The 25515-nt window shown below is 40.9% G+C and overlaps 1 long non-coding RNA gene across 1 annotated transcript; it reads left to right on the plus strand.

Annotated features, from left to right (window-relative positions):
• Positions 1-453: 453 nt before the first annotated feature.
• On the plus strand, positions 454-23889 carry LOC117934909. The gene is made up of 3 exons (XR_004654610.1): positions 454-557; positions 11128-11133; positions 23879-23889. It is a non-coding gene; the product is annotated as an uncharacterized LOC117934909 (long non-coding RNA).
• The last annotated feature ends 1626 nt before the right edge of the window (positions 23890-25515 follow it).

Raw genomic sequence — 25515 nt, forward strand, 5'->3', positions numbered from 1 at the left:
GAGACAGAGAGAGAGAGATCATTGACAAATTTTACATTTCAGCAGAGGTGTTCATTTCCATACAGGTGTAGTGGCCTGAGAGTTAACTGTGAAGTAGGGGATTTGACATGCCTGGGTATTTTGGCAACAGTAATGTTATTAGTTAGCAGTAGACTTAATTAACCCGACCCAGGGAGAGTCTGATGAAAAGTGTTGTGTCTGCCTAGTTCAGCTCTGAGATTTTCTCGCATTGCATTTGCGCAGCACTGTGAGGAATAATCTCAGATTTCTTTATATTCTGCCTCTGGTTAGAATTGGGGAATGTAGGCAACAGCTCACAGCCACTTAATACTGTATATGCTCATTCTTCAGATAAATGGAAAAAAAGTGAGTTTGGCATATCCAGCAATCATGTAGCTAACGTTGGAAGCAGGAAAATAGTCAAACCCCGTTGTAAAAAGTATGTAACTACTTTGCCCATTTTTGTGGATCTGAGGTGTATGTCACATTTTAGCTGCCAAAGCTCCGCTGCTTACTTCCACCCTCTCTGTCGCTGGTCCTGCACTGTGTCACTCAGTGTTCTGTGTGACACAGCCAGTGGCAAAAGCCAGTGTGTGCTTCATTTACCAATATATATTTAACGATTTGCATTTCTAATTCAAGCAATGTCAAAGTTGAAACTGCACTTACTCGTGCCCGTTGCACGTTTGAAATCCATCGTACTAACAGTCCAAGAAATGTGCGCATAACGCACAAACACACACTAATGCCAAAAGGAGGCCGTATCTCTGATAGCTCTTGCATTTAAAAGCAAATGCATGCATCGCATTGCCAGATAACAACATGTGTCAGCTACACATGCAGAACTTGATGTGTCCCATTTCTTTCCTTCACCTTCACATATCTCCTGAGTGGGCATTCAGCTGGAACATGGTGACGTGTCCCAGTTGAAACTTTACCGTGCCGAGTGATATTTAGTCCTTCCACTCTCCGTTCAAATGGAGATTTTTCACCACTTTTTTTATTACAACCATAAGCTTTTTGATTAGTGGCTTTCCTATCAAAATAATTCTTCCATCAACCGCCTCAATCAAACATCAGATGGGTTGTGACAGTGAGCCTTCAGCCACTGACAGTAAGCATCATTAACACACCATTATTGATTGGCAGGCATTAAAGATTCAGTTTTCTTATGGTCAGACAGCGATGACAGTGCGCTGACCTTGCATCACATTTAGAAGTTTACCAGAATATTCTACAACTTCAGGCCGGGGGTGGGGGGGGGGGAACACATGCTGGAGAAAACCAAATCAAAAGACATTAAGACCAACACGCAGGGCTTCAAGAAAGCAGATGTGTATTTGCAACATACACTGTATAACTCCTTTACAGTTGATATCTTGAGTGCTGCCATGAGAAGCCAGATGTTTACTGTACTTTGGCACGATATTAAGTTAAAACACTGTTCTAATCATTCCGAAGCCACAGATGTTGTCTGATGTACATTACAGACTCCCTCCGCAATTAAAAGTAATTCTGGAACATTGCAAGAACCTTTAGGATTATGTGCTACATCCTAATTTTCGCTTCTACTTTCCCCTTGAGTTCTCCTGTTCAGGATGAATGCTATAGAGGAGAACCTTGGATCCCCAATGGCGCCAGATGGTTGCCAGGTTCCTGGTTGCCATCTAGTCAGCTGTTCATAGAGCAGCCGATTGCATATGTGGGGAGCTAACACACAGGGGGGCCTCTGAAATACTGACATACGCAGTGGAGTGTGATCCACACAATTTGCATGCGGCTACTGTCCTACTGTACTGAAACCATAGATACTCCATATGAATGTTGGGGCTTTAGAATAATCATCACTCTGCACTGCATTACGCCACATTTCAGCTGTTTGGCTCAGACTCTAAGCGGTTTGTGGAAGAGACAACAAACACAAGAAAATAAAAATGATTGATTGTGTGACGAAATGAAACCTTTATGAACCAGAGTGTACAGAAGAACTTTGCAGAGAGAGACTGAACAGGAATATGTGTGTTCTACGGTGAAGAACATGTAGTGCAAGGATGTCAGACGCCAAGGTAAAGCAGTGAAAACATTCCAAATATAACACCCTAAAATGATGTTGATTTTTTTTAGATGGTCTAAAATACGTTTAGCTGTTGCCTCTGTCCACAGCACGTACATTGCTTACTCCATTCAATTTGTGACTTTTGCTTATTTGACAGGTGTGTGCTAACACCTACAGTGACTACAAATGCAACTAAGGTAGCAAGCTTTTCAACCACTTCATTAAGTTTTGCAGGGACATACAAATGATATTTACATTAGTTATGGATATGAACCACTTCCATTTTTGCATAGAAACAAATAAAACTAAACAAACATGACACATGAAAAACTACTGATAACGAAATGAAAGTAGGTAAGTAACATGAATCCATTTTGAATGTTAACATATGCATATATTGGATTACATACTGTATAAATGTACTTCTGTAAATTGAAATGAAGAGAACAAACCCCAAAAACCCCAAATAAAACCCTTCAATATCAGTCAGTAATACAAAAGAGAGAAACCCTAACAACCACTGCCACCTGTCACTTGGCCAGACATGAAACCAGGACAAAGGTGATTGTAGGTCAAAGGTCAGTCTGGTAGGAACAAACACATGTTTAACACTTCCACTTTGTAACTAACTAACTAACTAACTAACTGAGCCGTCTAACAGAAAGCCAGGTTACAGTGATAAAAAAATGGTTTCATCCAGCAGGCACCGGGCTGAGCTGAGTTCAGTGTGAGAACATCACCACAAAAAACAACGCCAGTGTCAATCTCATGCCAATTTCAGGTGTTTACTTAATAACTATGCATACTATTCTACACTTTGCCTATATATAATACCATATGTATGCAAAGTGCACTCATGGATTTGCGCATACTCGCAAATGGACATGCATATATACAGAAGGAGGCTCACAATGTAAAACCTTCCAGATTTGGGGCTCCTCTCAGGAGAGACAAACCAATTAAAAGTGACAGCAGAGTCTTATCCAAGTTCTGTGTTCAACAATCTCCCTTCCTCATTTTCTTTCTCCTCACCCCTCTCTCCTTCCCGTCATTTGTGGGAGCTAGTTTTAAGGCCAGGGTAAGGCGGAGTGGGGGTAGGTATGGGGGCCATCTTTTGTGTCTTTGTTGCTTAGGATATTTGAGTGTAATTGCTACACTTGCTGCTAATTAACGGTCTAACGAAGATAAGCTGGCAAGAGGCTCAGAGCAGTATCTGTGCGGATTCAATGATAAAGGGACACTTTCAAGAGGAGGCAAAAACCCACATGACAACCTATCAGGCGTAAACTAACTGAGAAGGAACACTCCTTTCATTATAATTAGGTGGGATACATAGGTTTTTAAGAGAGCAACCATAAAAAAGTTTGTGTTTACGCTATTTTGTTTGGAACTACTTTAAAAGAACATCAGCAGTTAGTGGAGAAGTCTGCTAGATAGAAACGTCAGCTTAGATTGTCACAGCACTTGAAGATGAACATGTGTTTTATTCTACAATGTGACTTATTGGTTTCCGAGTTGAAAGGGTCAAAAAGTCAATGAGAAGCTATATGACTTTGTAGAAAAACAGCTGTTGGTTACCAGCTACTGGTAAGTGTGTTTTAAAGTCCTCCTCAAAGCTTCTTATTCATTTAAGTGGACGGCTGATGTAGAATTCCCTTGAGAGCAATCAAAAAATACACATAGACAAACAGTATCTCACACTCACACACACACACACACACACACACACACAAACACACACACACACAAAGAGACATGACAGCCAGCCATAGTTCAGTCGTATGTTTTAGCTTTGTATCATCCTTGAGAAGTTCAGAGGAGTTAATCCGTCAATGACGACAGAGCCTTAACATAGAGGCCAAGGAGGGGAGGGAATGTGTGCTGAGGGATTATGGGTAAGTAGATGAGCAAACATTAAACATTATAAGAGTAAACACTGATGGATTTGGTCTTGCTGAAAAAAAAAAAAAAAAGATTGAGGAAAAACAGCCGGATAGATCAGAAGAAGAGCTACAGCTGAAATTGGAAGGCCGGTTGGTTTGATGAAGTGGTTCCCTCTGCTGTTTGCAAATGTGAAAACATTGTTTTTGCAGTTTTTGATAACATAGCAATCTGGTAGGACACATCCCCAGCTATTTTCACTCATTACAAAGCAAATTATAGCTGAATGTTGAGGCAATTTCCCGATAACCACTGGTGTTCCAGGGATAGACATTAGCCCCTACTCCTGTGCTGTTTTTCTGCTGATGGTAGTACATTTCACTTAGTTGAAACCTGAAGTATAGCTCCATTCTCTCAGCCAGGGCATGTTATTACTCGCCTCGGTCCTGTAGAGATTCGATTCCACAATCAGTCTGTTGAAGTTGGCATTAACAAAGAGTGGCCCTTTCCCAGTGGATTGCAGCTTTCTCCATCCTATCTTTTGTCTTTCACTCATACGTCTTCCTCTCAACAATGCCTCTTCCCACCTCTCCATGGTAGTGACAATGATAGAAACGAGCTGCAGCACAGAGATTATTTTTAACTCCATAAGGGGTTCATTTCAGTTCCCCGATCATTGTTTACGAATGGAGGGTCCCATGTGCGAAGTGATAGGACCATGGCTGCCTAATTTGTCACTCGGATAAATCTCCAGGTTCAACATACACATGTACATACATACATAAATGTACACACACATGAGTCACAATGTATGATACTCATGATGTATTTACCTGCAAATGGGAGCTTTTCAGGTGCACAGGTGTGGCCATGGACACTTAATTGGAAATGAGTGAGTCCCAAACAGTGTGAACTAAAGTACAAAGTAGCACAACAATGATACCGTGACCGGACAGGGAGGGGGAGTGCCAATGACACACAAGTGTCCCTGAGGGAGGAGAGGTAATATTTGTCCCCATAGCTCGCTGACAAGGTTAGGACACAAAGGTCATCAACACAGCACAGAGGAGAGCAGCCCGGCAGCGGAAAGGAGTCTGACAGACAGAGAAAGAGGAGAGTGTCTGTTGTGGTGAAAACGCAGGGCTAAAAGAGACAAAGCAAAGTGTTTCTGCACCTGTTAAGAGTAATGTTAGCTTGTGTGATAACTGTTTTGGTATCCAGGCAGTCACATTGTATTACACTTAAAATCCAAATGCAGAAAAAAAATAGGCTCCCGCCATCTGTCTCTCCTCTACCTGCTGCGCCCCCACCTTCCTCTACACTTCGCCACTCGTTTCACGTCTGCTTTCCCTGCAGTGTTTGTGTTTACTCGTTCTGCGACAACAGTTTCCCTTTCCTTCTTCTCGCCTCTTTCCACTTCCATTCTTTCCAAGCCACTGGCTGGGGCCTTTAATCGTCAGTGGCACCTGTCCCCAAGAGCTGTAATGTCCCACATCCATCAGTGGGGGATGACAGGCTATATGTACCCCCCCACAGCCCTCCGACTGAGGCAGGTGGGGAGGGTTCACACTCTACCAGACCAGAGCGGTTGCAAGGTGTGTGTGCACTGTAGAAGCTGACACTCATGGCCACTTGATCTGGACCCTTAATCATCAAGGCCTGGTGTGTGTGTGTGTGTCTCATCCCTCCCACCTCAACCCCTACAGCACTTTCTACACATCCCCAGGGGGTAAGGATAGGGATGGAGGTGAAGGGAGGGTAGAGGACACCCTACACTGTCCTTCTGAAGGATGATTCATCTCCAAGCTCTGTGGCGTCCACTAATGTGCTGATTGATGCTGGTCGTCGACAGGAAATCATCCGGGTTTTTGCTGGAGGGCTTGAGAACATTACTTTCCAGTTAAATCAATATACTGGACATTGACCAACAATCAAATATCCCACTGTCAGTTCAAATATGAAAGTTAACCTAGCTTTAAACTGATATGACAATTAGTAACGGTGGCTCAGGAAGTTTAGTTTTAACTTCTTGTCGATGAATGTCTGTCAGGGAGAAGATCCTTATTACATCCCTCAGGGAGGTGGTGTTTCCGGGTTCAGTTTTTTCTGTCAGTCAGCAGGATTATTTTTCACTTTCATTAACATTGTGAGACAGGACGTGGCTTAGTTGGAGGTCTGTGCTCTTCAAGTGGCCTTCTTGTTTTTGTAGTTTTTCTTCTTCTTTTGTAGGCCACTTGCCTAAAAAGATTACAACCAAAAGGTAAGAGTACCCAAAATGTTGATGATAATTCCTCATTGCACAGAAAAACTGCATATGCACAACTAAGTCAAGCACCAGCACGATAAAGTTAAATCAAGAAGTTGCTCTGTAAACTGCAATTGATGTTTGGGTTTTCATATCACTATTCATCTTCATTTTCTATTCAAAACAATTTGGGCTAAGCTGTTTGAGGACTCATTGTAACTACTGTATGTTGTCCCGTTCACAGATGTCTTCAATTGATTTGCCTAAATGCGTAGCTTATATGTATGAAACCAAACATTTCAGTTTCTCAGCAGGAATATTCAGTTAAAGACATTGACAATTAGTACAACCAACATTCACTTGCAGTATACTTTCAGTTAGTAACTTGTAATATATATATTTAGTATAACATCCTTCAAGACAGAGTGTTAATTTACAGAATAAAGTGAACACAATTAAACTCCTGAAATACCTTCATGTAGTCTTCAATAAACTGGAAGGCAAATATGGGTTTATACTTTTGGTGTACAACCATCCATGAATCAGGCCCCTTATAGAGTCCTTTGAACGAGGTAGGTATATCACTGTGTACAATTCTGTCACCAGGCCACTGACTGGAATTTTTAAAGTGACGGATTGTAAGCATTTAGTGTTTCTACAAATACAAGTATGTAAAAAAAGAACGGGATCAAAGCTGATCAGGTGTTTAAAAAACATAGGTGTCTGGGAAGCATTTTCTCAGAGATATCTTAACTTTCATCTGCTCCCTCACAGAAATCTCATAGATGATAAAAAGCTCATTAACGGCTGTCTGCGCTGAAATAAGATTCAACACCTTTCGCCATTTGCTACACTACATGTCACTCAGCCATAATTGGAAAAATCAGTACAAAAAAAGATGATCTGACAACACGCCAGCGTGATATAGTTCTCTCCCTCACTGTCGTCTTATCCTCTACTTCTATATATAGGTGATGAGCAAGAAAGGTTTGCAGTAGGAAAAAGTGTTTGCTAGAAACACACTTGAAAAAACATGGAACTCTCAGCTCTGTTGGATATACTCAGCAAGAGACACATTTTGATATCCTCTTTCCTTTTGCTGTGTGCAAATTGCATACCATTTACAATGTGCACGTAGTGCAGCTGGGGTGGAAATCCACCCAACTGGCTGATCCAACAGAGACTGTCTAAAGAAAAAGGCATAGCATCAATAACACATGAGAACTAGAGACCTGTGGTGTTTTTATGGGACATACTATGGTTCATAGTGAAATGCCACTGTCTTCATCAAACAAGGAGATTTTTTACAGTTAAACTGCATATGGCTTTGCAACTATAAATGCAGAAATGGGTTTTGCTGTATTATTTTATTGTGCAAGACTTGGAGTTAAGCACAAAGGTTGATGTGTTATGAGTTTTTCTGGCAAAAGTTTAATCTACCTACTAGAATTGCTCTGGTTGGTTGTAGCATTATCCTATTACGTGCAAAGAGAATGTGAAAGACAACCATTTATCCCGCCCTTCGTCCAATGGTACGTTCCCAGACGCAACAGCTTGATGATGTCGGTCTGGCTTGTCGTGCTATGACAGAAGCCATCTTTGGAAAACAATATTTTGAGAAGGAGCAGGAAGCAATGCTTGTTGGGGTCCCTAAGCTCCATGTGTTACTGGAATCATAAAGGTGGAACCTATTCAAATCAATAGTTAGAGCAGCGGCCATTTACATGTGCACCATTGCCACTGCAAAGAATTGTGGCTATTGTAGTGGGCTAAAAGTTTTTACTTGTAACAATTGGTACTCGGAACTCAGAATTTCCAATAACATTTTTTTTTATATTCAGAAAAAAAATGTAAACCTAACATTCACGAACAGTTACAAACAACACACTGGGGATTAAGAACACGTCCCAGGGCACAAAATCACAGAGAGGAAAAACGCGAGGGAGGGAGACAAAACAATACATGCAGAAAAAGACACACACGCAGACAGACACATGATAAGGGACCAATCACACACACAAACAAAAGAAAAGGCCACTGCATTGCCTTCAGAGACTCAGCAATGCTGTGCCAAGTCTCCAAAGTCTTCCTCGGGGCATAGGGGCCCCCAAGCTGAAAGTGCAGCCTGTTCAGCCTCAACATATTTAGGAATAAATAAAATTACCTGTCTTTACTTGTAGACACTAGCAAGTAGACTTCTTTGTTTTAAACATTTTGAAATAAACCTGCATCTGTTGCATTTATTGACGTAGAGGAGCCTCATTGTTAACTTTTCTATTCTCATTTTATGTAGGTTTTAATTGCTTGGGTCAACTTGAGTAGTTTAATTTTAATTTGAGGGAGGTTTTAACTAATCTAGCCCTTTTTTCTCCCAAGCTTTAACCGATTGATGCATCTCCATGGGTCATCTTAAAGAATTGAATCCCGCATCATAGACTGAGAAAATAGGCGCCGCTAAACAGCATCTTGCATGCGGCCCGTCAAAGGCTAGAAACAGCCCTGTCATCAGCCCTGCAGAGTTTTTTTTTTTTTTTTGTTTTTTTTACATTGCAAATTTTTCAACAACTCTTTAAAATAAAAGTCCCAGTTCCAGTCACATCAGGCATACAGTAGATCCACAATTATCACAAATCCTTGAAATGCCTCTCCATCTTGGGAAATGTGGCTGTGACTCCAGGAAAAGGGGTGTTTATTTGCTCTTTACTGGATTGTGAGGGGAAACATAAAAAGTCTACACATGCCACACACTCCAACACGATGAGTTACTATTTATTTTATTTTATTTTATTATTTCAGCCCTGCAGTTACCCGATGGTCCCTCCCATCTGCTCAGTGAATTGTCTGCCTCAATAGTCTGTGTTTGAATCCTCCTTCTTCTTTTCCCCAAATTCATCTCCGTGACCATGGCACATCGAGTGCTATAGGTTTCAAATCCTGATAGTATACAGCAATGACAGTGTACCTGTCTAAAATGAGCAATTAAAATATATGAACACACATTCAATTTAAAGTCCTGCGTTCAAAACCTCCAGTAAAAGTAGGCTATATACTGTATATATGTGTACTGTTTTTTATATATATATATATGTATGCCTTTTAACTCTCTTCAGCTAGAATGTTTCAAAGTTAAAGTGCTCCCAATACAGTGCAGAATAATGTGGAAGAAAAAGTTTTCTCAAGTTCAATTGAGTGGCTGGCTAACTGTGCAGTGGAGTCAGAAGTTCACAAGCAGCTGTAGAATTCTCTCTGACCTGCAGAGTTTCTCACCAGATTTTTTACACAGGTTCACAAGCAACAACAGAATAAAGAAATGCTAAGCAGACAATCAACTCGTGAGACTGTCTGGGTAGATTGGCATAGGCCCAGTACAGTCTGCTCCAACTAATCAAAAGTGGCGTAACCCTGAGCTCTAAACAAAAGGTCTCACTCAGGGGATTGCTTCCTCTTAACCAGATAAACACTACAAGCTTGTTGATCAGGTAAAATAAGAGAAACCTAATCAGTGAACCGGAAAGAGAATATTAGGATAAGATGAGTCTAAAACTGTTATAATGTTACAACAATAATGTTGAATGTTTTCCAGGTAGCAGTAGCACTAATTACTCCATGCTGCAGGTGGTTTCTTCTACAGCATTGTACTGTATCATGTTTAATGCATAAGCTTAAGCTACAGTTTGCTTGTGAAGTATTAACCTAACCAGCAACTAGCAATACAGCCAGTACATAAACATATACAAGAGAAAAACAAAATCCTCATACACTTTATTAGTTTAGTTATTGTACAATCAAATAGATCTATGTTAAACATATTTCTATCATCACTGCTCACCTCTAGTGTTTAGTTCATAGTTAGTAGACACCATCATTTCATACCTGAAAGAAAAATATCTTTGAATTCAATGATTGGTCTTGTAAAATGCAGATTAATTCTCTGAAGGTACAGAGTATTCTTTGAAGGTGTGTGTCCTATTTTCCAGCTGGGTAGAAGACCCTACACGAATGCCCTTTCACCATGACATACCATGCATTACTATCCATAGATATCCATGTGACAATATATGAAAATTCGGTATTAGGAATAACCCCTTGAGATGTACCCCCTTGTTTTTAAGGGGGTCCTTGGTCACATAAACATACAGTGCAATCACAATTAGACACAACAGCTAACAAAACAACAACAGCCACAAACAAAGACAGAGAAAAAAGAAGAAGAAAAATCAGCATCAGGTAGTCGTATTCAACTTTGAGGACGAGCTAGAATGAAATTGGATAATAGTCATACTATTGAAAGTGGTGGTTACAGTGTTAGCATGTTGTAGTGGAGGTGTCATGGACAGTTCAGTTGGACCTGTGATAAGAAGACAGCATTTTAACAGGAGTGCAGAGGTTATTCCAATCCGAGGGGGCTTTAAACACCCCAGGAACAGATAAAAAGCTGGGGAGAGCGGCTGCAGTTCATCCAGTTGATCAACTTGTACATTGCAGTCAAAGCAGCCGCTATTAGTATGATTGTTGAAGCTTAATTTCTCTCAGCTTTCAGAGTATTCTGTCATGTTTGAATGCACTCTTTCACAACACTTATCTCAAAGCGAAGGCTTAGAAAACAAGCTGCACTTTCTAACAACAAAAGCAGTTATTAAGCACCCGCTTTAAGAAAGGCTGAACATGAAAATGCATCAGAAATGTTGTTTGCGCTACACAGCCATGTGTATTTAAATGATGCACTTCTGCAATCAATCAAGACCACATTGTGTTTTTCCAAGAAGACAGAATGGGTAAAAGAGGATCAGAGGAATATAATTTGATTATTGATTGGTGTGTGCGCAGAAAATATCAATACACAATTATGGTGTGTCTAAACGTGGTGTCTAAGTACCAAAACAACTTCAACAAACTACATGTCAATAATGCATTCCTGAAAATGTCTCCAGAATACTTACTCCAGCCGCCTGTGGTCATTTTCTGGCTGCAAGCTAGGCTACCTTTACTTTTTGCAAGTGTTGCTTCTAATGCAGTATACAGTATGTTCCCCCAAAGAGGGGACATGAATCATATGTGCAATTCGAGAAGATTTCCCAGAAATGTGGTAGTGGTAGTGGTGCTGGCGGGTGTGTGTGTGTGTGTGTGTGTGTGTGTGTGTGCGTGTGGGTGTGTGTGTTTGCGTGTGTGTGTGTGTGTGTGTGTAAAGTGAAGCATTGCCAGTGGGGTTTTTAAAGGCAGGATCACATTCCTGTGTCCTTCATGGACCACTCAGACGTGTGACCTTCCTCACCACAGGTGCCTTAGGTCCCGACCACCCTTTCCTGGATAGTATGACACATGTTTCCGTGTGCTGTTCCAATATGATCAGTTCAATTTGATCCTTTAAACACTTATTGATTAAATGGCATGGCACCATAGGACTCAATAATCTAGAAGAGGATACACACATCAAACAAGGAGTGGTAAATGAGAAGACAACTTCACCACCAGGCTCATTAGGTGTGTGGAGCTTTTGATCACATTAAATTTGTTTCAAGAAATATCAGCTGGGGAAGCCAAAATATACAGAAAAACAAACTAAACTAGTTCCAATAATGGGAATATGTTGTGTTTTGTTTTTAACTATGCTGAAAGAACTTTATAGTATTTACAGAGTCATTAAAACAAAATGGTCAGTTTGTCCCTCCTTAATTGTTGTGTGTGTGTTGTTGTCTGCTGCTTTCAGACAGCTGGACTTCAGAGCGGGAAATTCTTCTGTTTGCTCTTGGATCACATTTTAGTGATGAAACTTGGCCACAAATGGAATGGAACTCAGTAGCATTAAAAAGAAATGTGTTATTCAATATGCTAACGGTCAAATTAGGATACGAAAAAGAAAATGCAGTTGCACACTTGCTAGGTTGATACAGCCAGAAGTAAATATGTTTTTCATGTATATGGGTGAACTGACCCTTTAAGAAATCTTGACACATGGTGTAGTGCCAGCTCCAGTGTAGTGACTTCAGTGCACACATGCAGTACGTGTGTGGTATGATGCCAGTGTGGCTGCCTCCTGCCGACCGAGGCCCCGGTGAGTGAGTCCGGCTTGGGTTCACCGAGCAGGTAAAGCTCTCAAGGTCCACCTCCATCAAAGACCCAAGCCGATCAGGTCTGACACGACCCTGCCATGGCCGCATGGCTGGGCACAGGTACCACAGACAAATCCACATTCCTCCTTGTCCTCATCCTCCATCCCCCAGACTCTCTCCTCCCCTTTATCTCTCCTCCACCCGCGAAAGCGCTGCATCCGCCGAAAACCTGCTGTCCTCAGCACCGGTGGAGGCATGTCTCTCAGTCTGTCTCTCTCACTAACATGCACATTTGCTTACTCACTGGTTTAACACACACACACACACACACACACACACACACACACACAAAACACACACACCTACTTGTATCCCTATATCCCCGGTCTCCTTTTCCCCCCCTGTCTGTCCCGGTCTCTTTCTCTCTCTGTGACCTCTCCAGCCCCTCCATCACCAGCCTTGAGCTGCCCACCATGTTGTCTATAAGGTTATTGTTTTTGACAGCTGAATATAAACAAAGCCTTTGCTTAAAGTAGTTGGACTGTGTGAGCTCCAGTCACCAGCTGAAAGTCTTTATTCTTAAACTGTGTGCTCTGAATCCTAACCACCTCAGAAAGCTATCAGAAGACATTTCACTTTTCCTGTGATGTCGGGACTCCCAGTACACCTCAGTAGTCACATGCGCAGCTTCTGTTCAGCACTATTTCTTCTTTGGAATCAGAATTTTAGATGCTCAAGAATTGCAGCCATTTTGGCTTTTGGAGAATTTTTTTGTCCTTGGCTATCTGTGGAATTGTGAAAAGCCACATATTCATACAGGATTGGTTCCACTATATTCAGTTATTTTGTTCTTGAGGGCTGTATGCAACTGTAGGTCTGTCTTTCTAAGGTGGTAAAGGACAAGATGGAGTAAGTAAATGGCAACAATCCAAAACAAAGGACAACACACGCTGTGGCTTTGCTAAAAGCTACAGCTACAGTTATAATACAACTGTCTGGAAATGATTTCAAGCTCAATTTGAGCTTCTCTCTCAGGGACGAGCTATGGTGGACTAAAATTGCTTTAAAATGAGGTAGCATTTTCTCAGGTGAAAAATTCTATTATCAGTAATTTGGTACTTATATATATATATATATATATATATATATATATATATATATATATATATATATATATATATATATATATATCTTCTTTTTTTACAGTAAAAAACAAAACAAAAGATACAAGTAGATGATCTATTTATTTCCTGAACCAAGGGGTCTTTTCTAGCAGTAGATAAAAAGGACGGATGAGGAGGTGAATATGTGCAGCTGATTTAATGATCTCCTGAATTGAATCAACCCTTTAATTAAATGTTTTTCCATCCATCCATCATGTTTAAAAGCCATCCATCACTTGGAAAAAAGAACAATAAACATCCAGAGCATTATTAAACTGCAGTGATCATTTTACAGTAGATACTTGAGGAAAGTATTTCAAATGCTACCGTTTGGTTTATTGGGTGTTTTATTTATATGCAATGACATACTAAACTTGAATGGGCTTGTTTTGGTAGATTCATAGAGGACTGATTTCTTACCAAGTTAAAATAACAATTCTAATATTCCTAAATTATTACAACTTGGGTTGTATTTTTAATAGTTTTGGTTGTCAGGTAATAATAAGAATTTGCTTACTAAATTACTGTGATTGCTGAGATCTATGAACGTAATGACATAATTCAAAGTAACTAAGGTTGCTTTCACACCTGACTTGTTATGTCCATTTAAAATGAACTGTGGAGTGTTTTGTCAGATAGCCTGGTCGGTTTTTGGCTGCTGTGAAAACTCATCCAAACTCTGCTGTGGATCAAACAAACAAACTCTGGGTCTCACTTCGGTTCCACCTGAACTAGAGTTCGCTGCACTTCAGGTGAGAACGCGATCCGACCCAAATACAGAAAGTAATCCAAAAACAGAGCATTTACCAGCCTGCAATTTCAACCCTGTACACAGTTTAAGGACTAGTTTTGTTAAATATGAAATTGCATTCCGAACGAGCCGCTGGCTTTGAAATTTTGGAGAAGCCAGGCCCATGTGACATTTGTGTCCAATCAGCTGCTGGTTTTCAATTTTTAGGCGACAATGCAGATTAGCGCCACCTGCTGTGAGGGGTTTGCATGCACAGAACGTACACTCAAGTTGGCGTCGCTTTGGCGTGTTCCGAGGCTCGTTTTGGAACAACTTGGTGAGGCCTTTTCTGTCAAAGGTTGGTTGTTGGGTTGGTGTGTCAGAACCTTAAGATTCTTCTAGTGATGTCCAGCAATTTATGACTGAAAGAAATGAAGACTGAAGCTAAGGAAATGAGATCCCAACTTAAACTGAATCATCCCGGCATCACATCCTTTTCATCTAGCAATCAAGGCCTAATGTGGTGCATGTTTTTTTGTTTTTTTTGGGGGGGGGGTTTACACCTCCACCATTTTACCTATAAGAATACTTTGACATAGATTTCATTTTCTATATACTGCCAGCTTGACGGTACTTAAGACTTACAGTTTCAAACCAATTTCCGTGCAGACTCTTATTGAGAGAATCCCCTCATCTCTTAGAAAAGCAGACTTATCTAAGTGTTCAGTGTTAGATTCATTTGGTAAATCTGCGCCTTGATGTGGTTAGACAAGAACAGCTGCTAAGAGCTCCCTAATGAATTTAATACTGCCTTGTGATTTAGGAGATTCACTTAACCATGCTGTGTGTGTACGCAGAAGTGAATGTGTCTTGCTATTTTCCGTAATTCTACGTGCATCTTTTTTCTATCTGCGTTCCATGTGTGTGTCTGCGTGTGTGTGTGTGTCAATCAGTACCTGTGTGTATGCCTAATGCGTTGGTCATCACATGTCTGCGGGCTTGCCGATGATAACTGATAAACAAAGTAGGAGAATGATAACCCTTTCTCCCCCTCCCACTTTGTCTCTCCCTCTGTGATGACAGCGTTGCCTGCTGGAGTGTGGTGCTTCTTGTCTCTTGGCACATTGTGTACCCATTAACAAGGCCCTGTGTGTAACCCCCCCCCAACCACACCCTCCAACCCTCTCCTCCTCATCTTCCTCGATTCTCAGTCGTCAAACACTGAGCGCTGACATGTCCTGGGTTAAGCTAAGTGCTCTGCAGCAGCGCGCTTGCATGAAGAAGCAGTCCCAATAAACAGTAAGAGGTGGTGGATGATCGAGGAAGGGGCTCTTTCTTTAGGATCAACCATATTAAAATATTGTATTCAACAGAGTTGGGTTTTTTTACCTCCTAGGCCAGACAACATGACCATTAGTATAGGGACACACTGCATGGTGTGCTAATTACTCTCCAATGATAGGCTGAGCTGGAATTGAGAAGAGGATAGTTATAGTTTGGCAGTGGGTGGAGCCCTGATGGACAGCAGTGCCCTTGGTTTTATCATGTGTAGCTTTAAGGGATCAGTTCACGATGTGGTGCAATGTGCTCCAGTGATAGTGTCTGGAATCAGAAATGGTTCTTCTATGCAGTCACTTAATGCACCCAAAGAGGTTTTTTTATTCTTGAACAGAGATACCTGTGAATTGCTCACCTTTTGAAATGCATTTTTAAAGCTGCACAAGTCATGATTATTGTGTTAAGATAAAAGCAGAGTGCATACTTTTTCCAAATAAAGTTGGATTCACCGCCGGTTGAACCTGCTGCACTGTGGTAACTATTCACCATCTCCAAACCCCAGTGCCCCAGTAGAAAGAACACAGAATAAAGTCATGCTGCTTAATCTCCAGGAAATGCATGTGGCACTCTGAATGTGGCACTCTGAAAAATGCTAACAGTTGTAGTAGGTACATGAAAGGGAGAGGAGCAATTTTAAATGTGTGATAATGTGGAGCGAGCGGGTCATTATTGTGAATTAAACCACCGACAGGGTGATGCTGGATCCCAACAGGAAACCAAGGGGTCCGTGGAAAGTTGTAATTGACCAATCAGAATTGAGTATTCCATAAAGCTATGTAATAAACACAAGTCAGAGCAGCAGCTGAAAATGAATGGAACTGTTAGTGCCGACAGTTTGGTAATGGAGGCACAGAACTGTAAAGTATCACAAGTAATTCTACCATTAGTTATTAAGTTACACCCATTCCTAAATTCTAATTTCCCATTTTGACAATGCTCTTTATTTTCTTACATCCCTGTTACAGCCACCTTTTAAGATTTAAACATGGGAAATGTGGTGTTTTGCATTGCAGCTCCACCCAAAGTAGAATGCACATTCCGCTGCAAATCAGGGACTACGTAGCTGTTTCTTGCACCAAGACACTTTCGCAGGGTGGATGCTTGTTATTATGATCTACTTTTCTCATGAGCATACAGCTGACGGACAGTTTCCCTCTACCACCATCTGTTACCTTTCTTCTATTCACACATTCAGGGACATAGACATAAACACATCATAGAAGCCGCTTTTCTTATCTACAACAATGGACAAAAGTGTTTACAGTGGATTGCCATAAAGTTGAAAAAGGTATAGGATTCACTAATGCCAGAGGGTTTTGGGCTCACAGCTCTGTCTAACAGGTAGAGTACCTGCTGGGACACAGAGAGACCTGAACACCCAACCGTGGGAAGGCATTATAACAGGTCTGTCTACTTATTAGGAAATAGCTTGTAATATGATTGAATGTTTAATAGTGATCTCTCTCTGTACATGTCAGTATGACCCCAGAAAGGGCAAAATGGAATAAATCATGTTGCAGCACCTTTGCTGAGTTTCACAAAGCCCTAAGAGACCACTAAAGTATAACTATGAACATTTTTCAGTGAATTGCCTCTACTGGGAAATTATTGTATGGGTACTTGGGGTCAATATGACCTGAATGTGAATTTTTGTAAACCTTCACTAGTGGAATCTTATTATACACATGCACACACACAAGTGCAGATAAATACATACTCATATGGAGATCATGTAAATAAAATGCTCTTTTTTTCTCTTACTGAACTGATGTGGCAACCAGAGAGAACTGCATTAAAGTCTTTTTGAATCAGAACATTTTTCCCTACATCCACTGTGATTGTGGGGCAGTGTGTTTGAAGCTGAGGACCCTCATCTGACCAGTGCATGTTCATGTATCATATTGGAAATGGCCCAGCAGATGATTGTAATAAGATGGATGTCACGATGACCTGGGATGATAATTATTCAGCTTCGCCTGACAATGACGTTACCAACCTGCTGTAATGTAGCACGCCTGTTCTTTCTACTCCTTAAAAGACAGTGCGAACACAAACTCTCTCCAGTTGTTCACCAATAAAAATAACAAAGTCCGATGGAATCCTGGATAGTGCTACTTTCTGCTGCAGATGTGTGCGCGGTCAGATTGAGAGATTTGCGATTTTGGAGTATAGTCAACTTGAAAGTGACTCAAGAGAGGCATGTAATCTGCGCTGCTGTCTTTGACAGGATTCAAAGGCGGCAATGAGAAGGGACCTCGGGACATTATGGGGACTAAGTAGCTCTATCTGGCCTGGGCTGGATCAGGACATGGTGGGATAGAGACGGTTTGATCATACAAGCACGCGCACACAAGCACGAACGCACGCACACACAAACTGCGGAAAGACAGACGATGACTTCTGCCTCACTCCTCTTGTGCAGCTCATTCCTGGTCTTGAATAATTTTCCAAAGAAATATACACAGAGGAATTTATTTCAAATTTTAAAATGTGATTCAAGATTTAGACGTTTAGATGTGAAAACAACACCATATCATATAGCACTAAACAACAAACGAGGCGTGAGCCATATCAACGCCTTGCCTGTTGTTTGGATAACTGCTTTCTGTTCTCTAAACATACTTGTCTTACAAAAAAATAGCTTCGTTGTGCCTTTGCTCTATTGTTTGTGTACACCGAGCACTGCACTGGTGCCAACTTTCCTCTCAGCGGGAGAAACCTGATTCCCATCACATGCAAAAAGTCAGTTGTGTTCATACAGTATAGGAGAAAAAGACTCCTGTTCCTGAAATTTGGATTTTGAATACTCATTGTCCTCCATATTTCCTTCTCCAAATTTGGCCGGGCCGGGAAACAACGATACCCATTAGCAGATTAGCAGCATCTGTTAATCTATCTTGTGACACCAAAAACGCAAAAGGCGGAGCAGTACGTCCTGTGTGTTGGGTACTGGCTAACAGTGTCGGGCAAGTTACTTGAAAAATGTAATGCATCATAGATTACTAGTTACTGTCATTTGAGAGTACGTAGTTATATTACAATATTAATGCCTCTGAATTGTAAAGCGTTACACTACTTTTGAATTACTTTCACCAAAATAACAGTGCCTTGCACCGGACACACCGCTTGCCATGCTGACATACTGTCACCTGTTGGGACAAATATATTTTCTGTACCATCTCTGATTCTGGCTCCATGGGGACAAAGAAGGGACAGCACCTCGCTTCAACGCAGCGTCATAAATCCTGAAATTAATGTCCATCTCGCAAATGTACTCTGCTGTGGAATCTTCAGGTTTCTGGGATCCGCTATATCCCAGGACCTTAAGTGGGAGCCCAACACTGACACCATCATCAAGAAGGCCCAGCAGAGGCTGTTCTACCTGCGCTAGCTCAGGAAGCTCAACCTGCCTAAGGAGCTGCTGATCCACTTCTACACAGCCATCATCCAGTCTGTCCTCTGCACGTCCATCACAGTCTGGTTTGGATCGGTCACCAAAAAGGATAGGAGCAGACTACAATGGACAATTAGGACTGCAGAAAAGATCACTGGTGCCAACCTACCCTCTTTTCATGACTTACACACTTCCAGTGTCAGGAAACGGGCAGGAAACATCACTGCAGACCCATCTGACTCCGGACACAATCTTTCCTTGTAGGTGTCCTCATACCTGACAAATTCAATTCTGAAATGTAATTAGTAAGTAGGCTAAATACATTGATATGATACATTACAATATTACAATTATTATGTATGTATAATACATAAATACGTTACTATAATTGCGTTACTTTTGTAATGCGTTACTCCCAACACTGCTGGCTAACGTATTTTAAGATGGCGCATGACTATGGAGCGTCTACCCCAGTTCGTGCAAATGGAAATGTAAAAAAATCAAGCCAATAACAATACTTGGAATTGATGGCGGTGGTGAATATTCATGAAAAAGGACAAGTTTGTGAATGGGCAACACCAATTTTGATAATGAACAACTAAACACACTTGAGAAGAGGTGAGAAACTAGTGCTAGAGCGCCAGAGCTGGACCTAAACACCTGATGACATGAGGACATGGTACGTGCATGTGGCACAAAGAGACCAATGTGTTGGATATTTAAAAAAATGTATCATGAAATACATCGGGCATCATTTATTGTGCTAAGCCCCACAGGGGAAAGGATTTTATAGTTTACATAAAAAATGGAGGAAGGAAACCAGCATCTCAAATGGAGTTGGATATCTGAGCAGGACACTTTGTCATGGTCTCGCTATCCAGCACCATCACTGTATTATACCCTCCCAGGTATCTGGATTTACGTACTGGGCTGTACTCTGTTAAAGCACATAATGGGAATATGATAACATATCATCCACAATGAGGACAAACTACTAAGTGAAACACAAAAAGAACAAGCCTCCAAGCATCACAAAGAGAGACACAAGAATCAGGATTATCAGGCAGACAGCTGGTGCTAAACGTGAGCATACAATGATTAAATATTGATGATGAAATGGAACATGAACAAAACACAGTGAATAAACTCAATAGGAACAATTTGGTGAACTTCTAGATCGGGCTCAAGGCAACAGTAGCAATTCTGTCTCTATTGTTACTGTCAACACAAGGAATGAGAAATGTCTGTGGGGAATGAGAATAGCATCTACAGCTTTTCTATTAGCTTTCTGAGGCTGTGTGGCAATGCTATTAGCAAAATGCTAACACCAGCATGATTCTGATGACATAAATGATGATAACATGTCTATTGATATTGTTTACCATGTTACCCATCTTAGTTTAACGTGGAAGCATGCTTGCAAATTAGAAGGGCTGGGATGACATGCATTTTTCCCGATTGGATTCTTCCACGACACATGGCTGCTGATTGGATTTGTATTGCAATTTTCATTAATTGTGATTCTAGAAGTACTGTGATTAAATAGTATTGAATATTGCAATTGTCTTGTTTTTTAACAAAAACAAAAATTGATTAATACACTCATGAGACCTTTCTGTAACTAATTGTTTTCTAAGAAGAATGCACATCACATGTCAGTCAGTCAGTCGGCCATTTATTTAATTTGTAAAGAAGAACATAACATGGATTTCTGCATTTTCTGCTCTTGCTGTTTTGCAGCGAACTGACATGAAGTAGTCGCCGTCGGCAGTACTGTATGAACAGAAAATATTTAAGTGAATCGGTAAAAAAGTATTAATCCTGGTGAAAAGAATCAATTTTAAAAACTGTTGCATTAAACATACGATACATACGATTTTTGATTTTAATTTTGACCCTACTTATTAGCATTAAACAGACGTAACATAGTATTGGAACTGTTTCCCCTGAATTTAACTAAGTTACACAAAATCTTGACTCCAAGTTGATGGAATGATACATAAAACAACTCTGGTGCTCGATTGCATGAAACCAAAATGCACAAAAGGTTTAATGCAATGTTGTCAATTGCATCAAAACCTAATGTGACTCAGACCTGGACCAAGTTCTACATGGCCCCATGTGATGATTTTTTATAACAGTGGCTCTTTTTCTACAAAAACAAATGATAACACACAGTAAATACCATGCTGCAATACACAGGCATGTGTCATTAATATTAGAATTGGCAACCACCGTGTCTCAAAACACTATTACTAAGAATTCAGAGAGGCTAGGCACTTACTCCTCTTCATTCTGCATAAGCAATAGCCTGACATTACAAGACTCAATGGACTTACATGATTAAAACTCATCCATTCTCATCTTCTGTTCGTTCGCAAATAGTGAAGCAGTGAATGTTTCAACAGCCCTTACACAAATTAATTCTTATAAAAGAATATGTGTAACAGCCAGTCAGTCAATTTGCTACAGTCCAAAGCTTTCCATCTGAAGTGATGCAGTTTCTATGTTCCATTCTTAAACATATAAAAGAGCAAATCTCCTAAATTTTCTCCAATGCATTTATTTTTTTATCAGTGCCTTTTTGCTCTTTGCGCCATTTAGTACTGCAACATTGAATGTGCTGTCACTCCTATTACATTAGTATCCCTAATCACCACACACACATTAATTGCAAATGACACAGATCTCCACAAAACATGCAATTACACAACTTACACACACACAAACAAACACACACACACACACACACACATACACAATCAGCTACAAAGATAACTCTCAAACATACTGCTTCAGCTCTGCTATTCTCCAGGTCTCTTGGAGGTGAAAGATGGTGGGTGTCTCATAGAGAGCCATCTGTTATGATTATGGAGATCCTGAAGGGGTGAGCGGTGACTAAAGTGGGCTTCTAATTGAATTGTGTGGAGAGGTAATCCTGTCAGTGTGCTGGGGTGGCTGGCACCACTGCCAACTACTCCTCCACAGGCGTCTCTTTACCCCCCTGCTGAAACAATGCATGCCAGTACAGTTATGGTAGATACAAATACAGTGTACAGTTTGTGTATGTTTGGCTGTTGAGGAGAGATGTGTTGCAGTTCAGTATGAATATCTCTTCATGGGCCATCATCTATTCAAATTTTATTGGACACATTTTTTTTCACTTACCACATGGAGGTAGCAAATGGTAACAATGCATTTATTAGTGCACAGTATTAGTATAGCAGTCTAAGAGCAGAATAAAGTAGAAACTTAAACACAAACACACAAGATGTCTTGTTCAGCTGGTGATGAACATGATGGAACGTTCTTCCGTTTTGGCTGTGTGTTAAAATTATAGACTTTTAAAACTAGGTGAAAATGTTTGTATATTTCAGCTTTATTGGCTGCTGTTGAAAGGGGAACTTCTGGGTTCTGTTTCAGAGATTAGAAAGCCTTATTCAAAATCACATTGATATCTTTAATAACGTGCGTGTGTTTGGGTACTGTATATCAGTGGTAGAACATAACCTTCCTAAGCAGTATGTTGTGTGGTTCACTCCATTTCAAGATATGAATGGTGAATTATTTTCTTAAATAAACATACAACAAACATTTTGTTTGCTTCATATTTTGATTTTTTTGTACACTTTAGAGTCAATACAAAGGACTTGTTGATTTTGAAGGCCCCTAGTGTTTCCATGAGCAGCACCGTCTTGTGCTTTCAAATATTTGCAAGTGCCAGACTCCCTTTACCGCAGCAGGGTCTGTCCTTCTGCGGTATCCTTCTTCCTATCCATGATGTTCTACCTCCAGGATTGCTCCGTTGTTGCCGAAAATTCCGCCGGATGTCCGTTACCTTCCGCTTTCTTTGTTTTGACATTATAAACTCTGGTGGGTTGCTGAGGACTATGGTTAACTGCTCCTTAGAGCTCTGTAGGGGAAATCCAGACAGCTAGCCAGACTATCTGTCGAATCTGAGTTTTCTGTTGCACGACTAAAAGTACTTTTGAACGTACACATGTTCCACCAAAACAAGTAGTAGCTGGAGTAGCCAGACTCTCCTCAAGCACACTTTGGAGGAGGGTCTGGTAAAGAGTTACACATACAGTTACACCGTGCAAAATTGTAGGGTTATATGACCATTTATGTAGCTACAGTACCTTAAAATTCACAATTACATCATCCGCTGAAAGCTTTTCCCAAAAAGAATGCTTTTTGGCCCCTAAGACCAAACGGGGCAGAGTTGGGGGTAGTGTTATTAACTTGTGATCGCCCAAGGTATAAGATAATAGGAAATTATAATGAAAAAAGGTAGGAAAAAACATCCTAAGGGAGTGGGCCTGGTTCCTGGCCTATAGTCCTTACTTTATCCTATGTTTTCCTTCTCTGTTATCTGACTTACTGTGAAGGACTTTGTATCTGAAAGCTTCTATTCAGACTTTCTCTTTGTATTGACCTGATATATGGCAGTATAACGCATAGAGAGGCCATGTTGTACATGAAGAAATCTTAACACTGTCTTTCATAATATTCACCGGCCACTTTGAGACGTTTCTTTTCATTAAAGCTCTCCTTCACCACGGTCTGTGCTTGACCTTAATGTCAGCTCATTATCAGCTTAATTAAAAGCAGAAGAACAGAGTTGAATCCCATGTCCACGTGCACAACATTTATGATACGTGAACGTTCTCTGCCATGCATGAACACACACCCTGACACACATGTGCACAATGATTAGACTTCATCCTAAAGTCGGAGGTTTGAAGAAGCTTCCTCATTAATGTACCACGTGTGTGTGTGTGTAGGGGACTGGAGTTGAGGATCACCTAGTCAAGTTCTGCTGTGGTAAATTGTTCATATATTTTAAACAAAAGTAGTGTTCACGAAATGTGAAATATTCATTTAGAATATACAAATAATGATTAAAAACTGAAAAGGTAATGCAATGGTAAGAGGTCAAATTATCCTGTTATTTAGCCGTGTATTCTCATGATTTGGTCTATATAACACGTGAAAATCTATGCCCAACCGGTCAAAAGACAGTTACATTTAGCAGCCTTTACGGTTAAATTTAGCCGAGAAAAGGCCACTGTGAGCCTGGTAAAGACCACCTTAAGGTTTCAGCGGCCATTGCAGTTTAGTTTTTATCCGAAATTTCTCAGGCATGTATTTCTATTGTTAACATGAATGCAGTGCCCAGAATAATTGTTGTCAGTTCCATGGTTCTCCTCTCTCCCCCTACTGGATACTGGGGTAAACTTCATGCAGCGAGTTCAAAATGTATATGGACTGGGAAGAGACCCCGTTTCAGAGCTGCCACTGTCCAGCGCAGGAGATCAGATGGGGGATTAGCGTTGCCCAACTTCAAACTGTACCACTGGTCCTTCACTCTTAGACTCCCAGGCAGCAGATTATTGGCGTATAATGGAAGAAAGAATTGTGCATCTGTGGTTTTTGGCAGACATTTTATTTGTGAATATCCCCATGAGGCAGAGTCAGTTAGATTGCGGCCCCATGTGACCCATCTGATCCAGGTTTGTCTCTCAGTGGATAGGATTTGTGATATATCTTGTAGATGGCAATCTCCAATTTGTAATAATAAACTGATTTTGGGGAAACCTGTCACCAACTCTCAGTGGGAAAATACAATCTTTTGGTGATATTTTTGGCTCAGATGGTTTACGCTCCTTTCAAGATATTAAGAATAGCTCCAATCTACCAGCCAAGTCCTTCTATTTTTATTTACAGCTAAGGACAGCTCTTAAAGCACACGGTGTACCTTGGCAACATCCGCTGCCTACACAGCCACTCCACGAGTTGATTGTTACTAAAGGAGCTGCAAGGGGAATGGTATCTACTCTACACTCATATTTGCTTGAGCCCACCTACAAAACGCTCCCAGTAGACAGATTATGGAGGGGCAACGTGTAATGTTGGCAGATCTGACAGCTGCTAAGAAAATAATGCAGTACACCGGAAGCCCCCCTCACACTTTGACCATCAGACAATGGGTTTTAACTTGTCTTGATATCACGTATATGGAGCTGTCAACAGCCCTTATAAATGGGGCCAAAGAGGCCAATGTTAACATGTGGCTCACTACGGCTGAGGCATTATGTTACGGTATGTTCAGTTTACTATTTGTTCTGTGTTTGTATGAAAATAAAAAAGAAAATTGATTAAAAAAAGACAGTGGCCACCCTAAGTTTGCCTGGGACGCCCTTGTGTTTTTCCCTCATCCTGTTCCGGAACACAAACTCCGCTCCCCCTCTTGAACACCCTGTGACCGTCCTAACCTCCTCCCTACGTCGATCTTTACGCTCTTTTACAGCGGAGGGCAATGTGGTGCGTGCAGTAATAAATGGTCGGAATACATTCAATTTACAGTGCATCACTTTTCTACGGTACATGTACAAATATTTCATGAGAGCAGCCTGTATTTAGCACATGAAAACCATATACCAACACGATCATGCAGACACAGTCACAGCCACACTCAGACCTGACCTTCCTGGATGTGTATTCCCTCCCAAGAGACTGTCATCCAACTTGGAGAAACGTTTTTTTGACAAAGTACCAATGGCCAGACTCTAGGTCTCCTCATTCATGTAGTCAACTGGGAGCTGCAGAGGCATTGTACCAAGTCAATAGCGTAAGTCATCCAGCGGAGCATAAT

This window comes from Etheostoma cragini, chromosome 19 (genome assembly GCF_013103735.1).
Source record: "Etheostoma cragini isolate CJK2018 chromosome 19, CSU_Ecrag_1.0, whole genome shotgun sequence".
NCBI lineage: Eukaryota > Metazoa > Chordata > Actinopteri > Perciformes > Percidae > Etheostoma > Etheostoma cragini.